Source organism: Loxodonta africana, chromosome 4 (assembly GCF_030014295.1).
Source record: "Loxodonta africana isolate mLoxAfr1 chromosome 4, mLoxAfr1.hap2, whole genome shotgun sequence".
Taxonomy (NCBI): domain Eukaryota; kingdom Metazoa; phylum Chordata; class Mammalia; order Proboscidea; family Elephantidae; genus Loxodonta; species Loxodonta africana.
In genome coordinates, this window is record NC_087345.1 from 34,187,961 (window position 1) to 34,200,989 (window position 13,029).

The window sequence follows — 13,029 nt, forward strand, 5'->3', positions numbered from 1 at the left end:
AGGATTGTTGTCATGTAATTTCTAATTCAGACATGTCTAAATATGTAACTAATCAGCTAACACAATCATAATATTTCTTCAGCCACAATCTGAATTTTATTTTAATCAGCTAGGGAAGAAGAGGTAATAATCCCAAGTTAAGGTAATGTCTTTAAAACAAATTTCAAAAAGGTTTTTCCTACAAATCAACAGAAGGCATCACTTGAAGAAAGAGATGAGCTTCAGAATAGAAGTACCGTACACTCACTCTCAAATTCAATATAAAATGCAATTCTCCACAGAAACACAGCCCAGAAAGCTAATAAGGGGGCATCTAGATCTGGGACTTTATTTTATTATACGCATGCATGCATGCGCACACACACACACACCACCTTATTTACAAACTATTTTATCAAAGATGCTGGGATATTTTTTTATAAAACCTAACCAAACACAGGATGTGTGGAGAAAGAGTTTACTGAGCAGAACACATAAAAGTGGTAATAGCATTAAAGTAGGAAAAAGTATACACATACACACAACTCATATATACCTATTAGGGTTTCACAGCCAACAGAAAAGGGGAAAAGGCAGAGGGAGTGGAATAAGGCATAAAATGTCTAAATTGTCTGAATGACAACAGCCCTTTTATCAAAAGTGGCTATCAGGAACACTTTCATAACTGATGCACATTTTACCGGTGCCCTCTCACCCTGTGGAACAATTCTCAGATTTGCTGAGAGAAGCATTCCAACGACGATAACCCTACTCATCCATGTACCTTTCCATTCCCAATAATATATATAATATAGTGATATCTGTGATCCTTGAATGTTCAGTCTCTGAGCTGGATGGAGGACAGACAACAGAAGGTAGACTGGAAGACTAGTCTTGCACAGCCTACTATGGAGGTCAATAGACTTTGAGTCAGCATTAGGGATTCAACAACTAGAAGGAGTCTCACATTAGAAAACAAAGAAGTCCAGTTACAATGGGAGTGGGGGAATAAGAAAGATGACCATAGAATAGCTATGAAGTGATAATTTCCCAGGAGAAGGAAACAATGACAAACTGTTAGTCTAACTGAATTTTAGCCAGGTCTGTACACAATTTAGGGAGAACAAGGTAGGGCAGAGCTTTGATACAAACTGATATCCTGAGAGCTGGGTTCAGTCCACAGACATGTTTTGTTTAGCACATACAATTTGTTTAGCTCAAAATTCTGCAGAATGACAATTTAGGCTGAGCTCAACTGGGTGGTTCTTCGACTCTTGGCTAGGCTTTCTTCTGTATCAGCAGTCATCTGCTGGTTGGGTATGTGGATTTGCCAAACTGGTCTGGGCTCTGTTACATCTCTACCTGGGGACAACTGGCCTGACTCAGCTCTAGTCCATGTGGTCTCATCCTCCAGCAGGCTAGCCCAGGCTTGTTCACGTGAAAATTGGACAGTGTTCCAAGAGAATAAAAGGAAGCACACAAGAACTGGCACACTGTCTGTTTTAGTCATCTAGTGCTGCTATAACAGAAATACTACAAGTGGACGGCTTTAACAAAGAGAAGTTTATTCTCTCACAGTCTAATAGGCTAGAAGTCCAAATCCAGGGCACCGGCTCCAAGGGAAGGCTTTCTCTCTCTGTTGGCTCTGGAGGAAAGTCCTTGTCATCAGTCTGGGAGAATCTCAGCATAGGAAGCTCAGGTCCAAAGGATGTGTTCTGCTCCCAGTGCTGCTTTCTTGGTGGTATGAGGCCCCCAACTCTCTGCTTGCTTCCCTTTCTTTTTCTCTTGTAAGATAAAATGTGGTGCAGGCCACCCCCAAAGGAAACTCAGGGATGTCACCTAGGTAAGGGTGTTACATCCCACCCTAATCCTCCTTAACCACAGGCAGAGATTATAATTTATAACACACAGGAAAATCACAAAATGGATGACAACCACACAATACTGGGAATCATGGCCTAACCAAGTTGACACATATTTTGGGGGGCATATTTCAAAGTATGACACTATCACTTCCATTTAATTCTATTTTAAAGTAACTTACAACCAGTCTGGGTTTAAAGGGTGGAGAAATATATTTCACCTGTTGATAGAAGGAGCCACAAAGTCCCATTGTAAAGGGGAGTAAATATAGGGAGGCATGAAAAATTGCAGCCATTTTTGCAAACATTCTGCCACATCTGGTAACAGTCTGCTTTCCTACATGGTGATAACCATCTGGATCAAAAGTTATGGCTGCCTCCTTTAGAAGACGATGCTCATCATGGTTCCTAGCAACTCTTACCATCTCTCTCTTGTTACAACCAGCCAGTCTTACATCTTCACATTTCCTCCTTGTCCCCTGTTTTCTTCTGAATCTACTACCCTTGAAGTAAGGCAATAGAAGGGGAAGAGAGTGGCCTAATTAATCCTTTCCATTTTATTAAGGAATCTATCCTTTCCATGTATCCTTTCTCTCATTCTTTTTCTTCCATAACGAAATTTCTTTTCATGATTATCTCTTTTGACTTTGCTTATTAAACAAATATGTATAAGCTCTGACATTAATAACAACTGATACCATTCTGGAGGACAAAATTTCCCACAAAGTTTCCTTTAAGGACTTCATGACCTAGCTACGTCATCCCAAAGCCAAAAAAGCACGGCTGATTTGTCCTACAATAGCATGTATCTGTCTGCTGATAAGGAGCAGAAAGGCTAAGTATATTTCAAAACACTTTTCAAAACCCTTGGACTAGAAAAAGATATTATTCAGATCATAAATTTCCTAACCATCCTCTCCTTCTACTGCTGGCTGTTTCACCAGTAATTCCAGGCAAGGGAAATCATTCCTGCTGTACCCATTGCCTGTCCAAGAAGCACTTCCCCAATTAAATTTCTTCCTCCTATGCTCCTCTGTTGCCATGATACTGGAAGTTATGCCATCAGTATTTCAAATACCAGCAGGTTCACCCACGAAAGACAGGTTTCAATGGAGCATCCAAACTAAGACAGGACCTTGCGGACTACTTCTAAAAACATTGGCCAGTAAAAACATGAATAGCAGCAGAACAGTGTCTGATATACTGCCAAAAGATGAGCCCCTCAGGTTGGAAGGCACTCAAAATACAACTGGGGAACAGCTGCTTCCTCAAAATAGAGTCGACCTTAATGAGGTGGATGCAATAAAGCTTTCAGGACCTTCGTTTGCTGGTGTGGCAAGACTCAAAATGAAAAGAAAAAGCTACAAACATCTATTAATCAGAACATGGAATACACGAAGTATGAATCTATGAAAATTGGAAGGCGTCAAAAACAAAATTGAACACATAAATAATTGATATCCTAGGCATTAGTGAGCTGAAATGGACTGATATTGGCCATTTTGAATCAGACAATCATATGGTCAACAAGGCCGGGAATGACAAATTGAAGAATGGTGTCACATTTCTCATCAAAAACATTTCAAGATCTATCCTGAAGTACAACACTGTCAGTGATACTATGATATCTATATCCCTACAAGGAAGACCCCCACGTTTCTGTCAGTTTTTCATACTGTGGGGGCTTCCGTGTTGCTGTGATGCTGGAAGCTATGCCACCGGTACTAAGATACAAGCAGGGTCACCCATGGAGGACAGGTTTCAGCTGAGCTTCCAGACTAAAACAAACTAGGAAGAAGAACCTGGCAGTCTACTTCTGAAAAGCATTAGCCATTGAAAACCTTATGAATAGCCGCAGAACATTGTCTGATATAATGCTGGAAGATGAGCCCCCCAGGTTGGAAGGCACTCAAAAGATGACTGGGGAAGAGCTGCTTCCTCAAAGGAGAGTCGACCTTAGTGACGTGGATGGAGTAAAGCTTTTGGGACCTTCATTTGCTAATGTGGCGTGACTCAAAATGAAAAGAAACACCTGGAAACATCCATTAATAACTGGAACCTGGAATGTACGAAGTATGAATCTAGGAAAATTGGAAATCGTCAAAAATGAAATGGAATGCAAAAACATTGATATCCTAGGCATTAGTGAGCTGAAATGGACTGGTATTGGCCATTCTGAATCAGACAATCATATAGTCCACTATGCTGGGAATGACAACTCAAAGAGGAATGGTGTTGCATTCATCATCAGAAAGAATGTTTAGAGATCTGTCCTGAAGTACAACGCTGTCAGTGGTAGGATAATATCCATACGGCTACAAGGAAGACCAGTTAATATGACTATTGTTCAAATTTACGCACCAACCACTACGGCCAAAGATGAAGGAATAGAAGATTTTTATCAGCTGCTACAGTCTGAAATTGATCAAACATGCAATCAAGATGCATTGATAATTACTGATGATTGGAATGCAAAAGTTGGAAACAAAGAAAAAGGATCAGTAGTTGGAAAATATGGCCATGGTGATAGAATGATAGAATTTTGCAAGACCAATGACTTCTTCATTATAAATACCTTCTTTCACCAACATAAACGGCTACGATACTCATGGACCTTGCCAGATGGAAAACACAGAAATCAAATGGACTACATCTATGGAGACAATGGAAAAGCTCAATATCATCAGTCAGAACAAGGACAGGGGCAAACTGTGGAACAGACCATCAATTGCTCATATGCAAGTTCAAGCTGAAACTGAAGAAAATCAGAGCAAGTCCACAAGAGCCAACATATGACCTTGAGTATACCCCACCTGAATTTAGGACCATCTGAAGAATAGATTTGATGCATTGAACACTAGAGACCGAAGACCAGATGAGTTGTGGAACGAGTTGTGGAAGAAAGTAAGAGGTTATTGAAAAGAAAGAAAAGACCAAGATGGATGTCAGAGGAGACTCTGAAAATTGCTCTTGAGCATCGAGCAACTAAAGCAAAAGGAAGAATTGATGAAGTAAAAAAACTGAACAGAAGACTTCAAAGGGTGTCTCGAGAAGACAAAGTAAAGTATTATAATGACATGTGCAAAGAGCTGGAGATGGAAAACAAAAAGAACATGCTCAGCATTTCTCAAGCTGAAAGAATTGAAGAAAAAATTCAAGCCTCGAGTTGCAATAGTGAAGGATTCCATGGGGGAAATATTAAACGTCACAGGAAGCATCAAAAGCAGATGGAAGGAATACACAGAGTCATCGTACCAAAAAGAATTAGTCGATGTTCAACCATTTCAAGAGGTGGCATATGATCAGGAACCGATGGTACTGAAGGAAGAAGTCCAAGCTGCTCTGAAGGCATTGGCGAAAAACAAGGCTCCAGGAATTGATGGAATATCAATTGAGATGTTTCAACAAACAGATGCAGCCCTGGAGGTGCTCACTCGTCTATGCCAAGAAATATGGAAGACAGCTTCCTGGCCAACTGACTGGAAGAGATCCATATTTATGCCTATTCCCAAGAAAGGTGATCCAACCGAATGTGGAAATTATTGAACAATATCATTAATATCACACACAAGCAAAATTTTGCTGAAGATCATTCAAAAATGGCTGCAGCAGTATATTGACAGGGAGCTGCCAGAAATTCAGGATGGTTTCAGAAGAGGATGTGGAACCAGGGATGTCATTGCTGATGTCCAATGGATCCTGGCTGAAAGCAGAGAATACCAGAAGGATGTTTACCTATGTTTTATTGACAATGCAAAGGCATTTGACTGGGTGGATCATAATAAACTATGGTTAAGATTGCAAAGAATGAGAATTCCAGAACACTTAATTGTGCTCATGAGGAACCTTTACATAGATCAAGAGGTGGTTGTTCAGACAAAACAAGGGGATACCGATTGGTTTAAAGCCAGGAAAGGTGTGCATCAGGTTTGTACTCTTTCACCATTGGTATTCAATCTGTACGCTGAGCAAATAATCCGAGAAGCTGGACTATATGAAGAAGAACGGAGCATCAGGATTGGAGGAAGACTCATTAACGACCTGCGTTAAGCAGATGATACAACCTTGCTTGCTGAAAGTGAAGAGGACTAGAAGCACTTACTAATAAAGATCAAAGACCACAGCCTTCAGTATGGATTGTACCTCAACATAAAGAAAACAAAAATCCTCACTACTGGACCAATGAGCAACATCATGATAAACAGAGAAAAGATTGAAGTTGTCAAGGATTTTATTTTACTGGTATCTACGATCAACATCCATGGAAACAGCAGTCAAGAAATCAAAAGACACACTGCATTGGGTAAATCTGCTCCAAAGGACCTCTTCAAAGTGTTGAAGAGCAAAGATGTCACCCTGAAGACTAAGGTGCGCCTGACCCAAGCCATGGTATTTTCAAAAGCTCGATAATGAATAAGGAAGACCGAAGAAGAATTGACGCCTTTGAATTGTGGTGTTGGTGAAGAATATTGAATATACCATGGACTGCCAAAAGAATGAACAAAACTGTTTTAGAAGAAGTACAGCCAGAATGCTCCTTAGAGGCAAGGATGGCGAGACTGGGTCTTACATACTTTGGACATGTTGTCAGGAGAGATCAGTCCCTGGAGAAGGACATCATGCTTGGCAGAGTACAAGGTCAGTGGAAAAGAGGAAGACCCTGAGTGAGGTGGAGTGACACAGCGGCTGCAACGAGGGGCTCAAGCATAACAAGGATTGTAAGGATGACTCAGGACCGGGCAGTGTTTCGTTCTGTTGCACATAGGGTCGCTATGAGTCGGAACTGACTTGACAGCACCTAACAAGAACAACACAACGAAGACCAGTTAATACAACTATTATTCAAATTTACGCTCTAACCACTAAGGCCAAAGTTGAAGAAATTGAAGATTTTTACCAACGTCTTCAGTCTGAAATTGAACAAACATGCAGTCTAGATACATTGATAAGTACTGATGACTGGAATGCAAAAGTTGGAAACAAAGAAGGGTCAGTAGTTGTAAAATATGGCCTTGGTGATAGAAATAATACCAGAGATTGTATGATAAAATTTAGCAAGACCAACGACTTATTCACTGGAAAGACCTTTCTTCAACAACATAAACAGTGACTATACACCTGGATCTTTCCAGAAGGAATACACAGGGATCAAATTGACTATATCTGTGGAAAGAGATGACAGAGAACCTCAATATCACCAATCAGAACAAGGCCAGGGGCCACCCGTGGAACAGATTATTAATTCCTCATATGCAAGTTCAAGCTGAAGCTGAAGAAAATTAGAACAAGTCCATGAGAACCAAAGTACGACTTTGAGTCTATACAACCTGAATCTGGAGAACATCTCAAGAGCAGATTTGATGCACTAAACACTAACGACCAAAGACGAGAGAAGTTGTGGGATGGCACCAAGGACATCATACATGAAGAAAGCAAAGAGTCATTAAAAAGACAAGAAAGAAAAGACTGAAATGGATGTCAGAAGAGACTCTGAAACTTGCTTTTGAACATCGAGTATCTAAAGCAAAAGGAAGGAATGAAGTAAAAGAGCTGAACAGAAGATTTCAAAGGCTGGATCGAGAAGACAAAGTATTATAATGAAGTATGCAAAAACTTGCAATTAGAAAACCAAAAGGGAAAAATATGCTCAGCATTTCAAAGCTGAAAGAACTGAAGAAAAAATTTAAGCCTTGAGTTGCAATATTGAAGGATTCTATGGGGAAAATACTGAACAATTCAGGAAACATCAAAAGAAGATGGGAGTAATACACAGTGATACTACCAAAAAGAATTGGTCAACATTCAGCCATTTCAGGAAGTAGCATATGATCAAGAACTGATGGTATTAAAGGAAGAAGTCCAAGCTGCACTGAAGGCACTTGGAAAAAACAAGGCTCCGGGAATTGACGGAATACCAACTGAGATGTTTCAACAAAGGGATGCAACGCTGGAAGTACTTACTCATCTATGCCAAGAAACTTGGAAGACAGCTACCTGGCCAACTGACTGGAAGAGATCCATATTGTGCCCTATCCAAAGAAGAGTGATCCAACAGAATGTGGAAATTATCAAATAATATCATTAATATCACATACAAGTTAAACTTTGCTGAAGATAATTTCAAAACTGATTGCAGCAGTACATCAAGAGGGAACTACCATTCTGCCTAACTTTATAGTTTTTATTGCCCCCATCTCCCCCTCTCTCCACTAACCTTCCAATAAACTGCAAGTGTATCTGTACTCTTTTAATGTCTAGGATACTGATTTCCACACTGTAGATGCCAAAGAACTTGCCTTGTACTAAATAAATACATGAGTCCATTCTTGGCTTTACAACACAAAATATCTTCCTCCATACATTAATTTATATGGCACTTTTACCTGTTTCAAAATGATTGCATATGTATTATCTCATTTTATTCCCGCAGCGATCATGAAGATTTGGTAAGAGAATTATGATCTTATTTGGGGGTTTGAAAACGGACGGCCAGGGTAGTTAAATAACTTGTCTAAAGTCACCCAGATAATGATCAGCTGGGCTAGGATTAGAATCCAGACCTCTTGGCTCTTAGTTCAGTATCCCTTTTTCTCAAGAACTCAGTGGCAGTGTTCTCATTTTAAAATTAAATATAAACTACACAGCATTTTGGGGAGGCAGCTCCCAAGAAGTCAAAGGTAATCAGAAGTCCGCAATGCCTCGAATGTAGGTAATTCCTTGTGCTGGATGCTATAGGCACCTACAACAGCTGGCAACATACATACTCAAAGGTCCCTTCCGCATAGAGATTCCTACTAACTGTTAACCTCTAATGGACTGGAAATGGAAAGTTGCCAATTCCAAGCCTGGTTTCTTCCCAGTTGTCTTTCATGAACTTAATAATTTTTCATACCTAAAATAGTCAGCAAAACTATAGAAGCTTGCAAAGCTCTTTACCATGCCTTCATTTGAACGGAGTCTCAGAACAATCCTGAAGGGTAGGTTATTGCCACACCCATTTTACAGTTGAAGTCGAGGTCAATATGTGAAGTGGCTTGGCCCAAAGTCACAGAGAACAGCAAAGTTAGGACTTTAACCCAAGTGTCCTGGTAATCCTGTGACACTCACCCACTGACTATGGAACACTTTCTAATATTCTTATTCATAAAGATCTCAACGTAATTCTAGAATATTCTGCAAAGTATGAACTCACTCTTCTCTAGTCTTTCTCCCCTTACTTTCCCTTTTGCAGTCACTGGTAGCTTCATGCCAACAGCTTACTCCCTTGCCCAAGCAATGTGATAGTATCTATCTTTACATAGCCAAGAAAGGCAGTTAAAAGCACGTCTTAGTAGTAGGTGTATGTGTCTAAACTGTGATCTGGCCTGCCACACCTGTGTGATTTGAGGCAAGTTACTCCACTGTTCTCTGTCTATGAAGTATACATATTTCCTGAAAGTGTTGTGGGGGTTAAATGAGATAACTTGGGTAAATTGTTTGGTACAGTGCCTGGCACACAGTAAGTTCTCAACAGTGTTGGTAATGCTGATGATGATACTGTTGATGCATTTATAAGAATCTACTAGCTTACGGATCTTAATACTAAAAAGTCTGGAAGAGAAGCATTTCTGTGAAAAATAATATCATTAGTAGTCCCATTTGTCTGAGAATCAATCATTATAGAATTGATGTGTTAACCATAAAGTGATTGTTTTAGGTAGATTCGGATTAATGGTACAGGAATGTTTGTCACTGATTCATTTTTTCAGCATATGGACACTGGACACTGTGTTAGAAATTGAGACACAAACATGAGTAAGATGCAGACCCATCTCTAAAAGGCACACTACATTTCAAACAAAAAATATTTGGTGTAGGGTGATAAAAAAAAAAAAAAAAAGTGTTTTTTAAACACTTTTGTGATGGGCACTGTCCCAGGAACTTTACTCATTTTAAACTGTTTAACTTACAGCAATCCCCTGGATAGGTCTATTATGATTCCCATTTTACAGAGGAGGAAACTGAGACAGACAAATTAAGAAACTTGCTTGAGATCATGCAGCTAATAAACGGCAAAACTGTCTTCTAGGGTAAAATCATCACGGAATTTAGTAAAGCAAAAAGAAAGGTTTTATTCAGCATATGTTCAAAGAGGCAAAAGTGGGAAAGGGATAAGCATGCTGCCACAGTCGTGGCTGCCTGAATCCAAGGAAAGTTACAGAATAAGCAAAAGTGGGAAAATGGACAAGCATGATGCTAGAGCCATGTCTGTCAAAGTCCGAGAAATGTTACAGATTCATCAATATATATTAACATTGTTGTTGTTGTTAGGTGCCATCGAGTCACTTCCAACTCATAGCAACCCTATATACAACAGAACGAAACACTGCCTGGTCCTGCGCCATGCTCACTATGGCTGTTATGCTTGAGCCCGTTGTTGCAGCCACTGTGTCAATCCATCTCCATGAGGGTTTTCCTCTTTGCCATTGACCCTGTACTTTACCAAGAATGATGTCCTTCTCCGGGGACTAATTCCTCCTGACAACATGTCCAAAGTACGTAAGACACAGTCTCATCATCCTTGCTTCTAAGGAGCATCCTGGTTGTACTTCTTTCAAGGCAGATTTATTCGTTCTTTTGGCAGTCCATGGTATATACAATAGTCTTCGCCAACACCACTATTCAAAAGGCGTCAATTCTTCTCTGGTCTTCCTTATTTATTGTCCAGCTTTCACATGTATATGAAGAGATTGAAAATACAATGGCCTGGGTCAGGTGTACCTTAGTCTTCAAGATGACATCTTTGCTTTTCAGCACTGTAAAGAGGTCCTTTGCAGCAGATTAGCCCAGTGCACTCTGTCTTTTGATTTCTTGACTGCTGCTTCCATGGGTGTTGATTGTGGATCCAAATAAGATGAAATCCTTGACAACTTCAAGCTTTTCTCTGTTGATCATGATGTTGCTTATTGGTCCAGTTGTGATAATTTTTGTTTTCTTTATGTTGAGGTGTAATCCACACTGAAGGCTGTGGTCTTTGATCTTCATCAGGAAGTGCTTCAAGTCCTCTTGACTTGCAGCAAGCAAGGTTGTATCATCTGCATATCGCAGGTTGTTAATAAGTCTTCCTCCAATTCTGATGCTCTGTTCTTTTTCATATAGTCCAGCTTCTCAGATTATTTGGTCAGCATACAGATTGAATAGGTATGGTGAAAGAATATAACCCTGATGAACACTTCTCCTGACTTTAAGCCATGCAGTATGCCCTCGCTCTGTTCAAAACCTGCCTCTTGATCTATGTACAGGTTCCTCAGGAGCACAGTTAAGTGTTCTGGAATTCCCATTCTTTGCAATGTTATCCACAATTTGTTATGATCCACACAGTCAAATGTCTTTGTATAATCAACAAAACACAGGTAAACATTCTTTTTGTGTTCTCTGCTTTCAGCCAGGATCCAACTGACATCAGCGATGATATCCCTGGTTCCACATCCTCTTCTGAACCTGGCCTGAATTTCTGGCCATTCCCTGTCTATATACTGCTGCAGCTGCTTTTAAGTGATCTTCAGCAAAATTTTGCTTGCATGTGATATTAATGATATTGTTCAATAATTTCCACATTCAGTTGGATCATCTTTCTTGGGAATAGGCATAAATATGGATCTCTTCCAGTCAGTTGGCCAGGTAGCTATCTTCCAAATTTCTTGGCATAGACAAGAGAGCACTTCCAGCACTGTATCCATTTGTTGAAACATCTCAATTGACATTTTGTCAATACTGGAGCATTGTATTTCATCAATGCCTTCAGTGCAGCTTGGACTTCTTTCAATACCATCAGTTCCTGATCATATGCTACCTCTTGAAACTGTTGAACACCAACCAATTCTTTTTGGTATAATGACTCTATATTCCTTCCATCTTCTTTTGATGCTCCCTGTGTCGTTTAATATTTTTCCCAAAGAATCCTTCACAATTGCAACTCAAGGCTTTAATTTTTTCTTCAGTTCTTTCAGCTTGAGAAATGCCGAGCGTATTCTTCCCCTTTGGTTTTCCATCTCTAGCTCTTTGCGCATGTCATTATAATACTTTATTTTGTCTTCTCTAGCCACCCTTTGAAATCTTCTGTTCAGCTCTTTTACTTCATCATTTCTTCCTTTTGCTTTAGCTGTTCAACATTCAAGAGCAAGTTTCAGTCTCTCCTGACATCCATTTTGGTCTTTTATTTCTTTCCTGTCTTTTTAATGACCTCTTGCTTTCTTCATGTATGAGGTCCTTGATGTTACTCCACAACTCATCTGGGCTTTGGTCATTAATGTTCAATGCCTCAGATCTATTCTTGAGATGGTCTATAAATTAAACTGGGATATACTCAAGGTCATACTTTGGCTCTATTCAACTTGTTCTAATTTTCTTCAGTTTCAACTTGAACTTGCATATGAGCAATTGATAATCTGATCTGCAGTTGGCCCCTGGCCTTGTTCTGACTGATGATATTGAGCTTTTCTATCGTGTCTTTCCACGAAAAAAAAAAAAAAATTGTAGTTAATTTGATTCATGTGCATTCCATCTGGCAAGGTCCATGAGTACAGTTGCCGTTTATGTTGGTGAAAAAAGATATGTGCGATGAAGAAGTTGTTGGTCTTGCAAAATTCTATTATTCACTCTCCAGCATTGTTTCTATCATCAAGGCCATATTTTCCAACTACCAATCCTTCTTTGTTTCCAACTTTCACATTCCAATCACCAGTAATTATCAATGCATCCTGATTGCAAGTTCAATCAATTTCAGACTGCAGAAGTTGGTAAAAAATCTTCTATTTCTTCATCTTTGGCCTTAGTGGTTGGGGGGCAAATTTGAATAACAGTCCTATTAACTGGTCTTCCTTATAGGCATATAAATATTATCCTATCACTGACAGTTTTGTACTTTAGGATAGATCTATTGTTCTTTTTGAGGTGAATGCAATGTCATTCCTCTTCAATTTGTCATTTCCAGCATAGTAGACCATATGATTGTCTGATTCAAAATGGCCAATACCAGTCCATTTTAGCTCAGTAATGCCTATGGTATCAATGTTTACGCATTCTATTTCATTTTCGATGACTTCCAATTTTCCTAGATTCATACTTCATATGTTCTAGGTTCCAACTATTAATGGATGTTTGCAGCTGTTTTTTCTCATTTTGAGTCGTGCTCCATTAGTAAATGAAG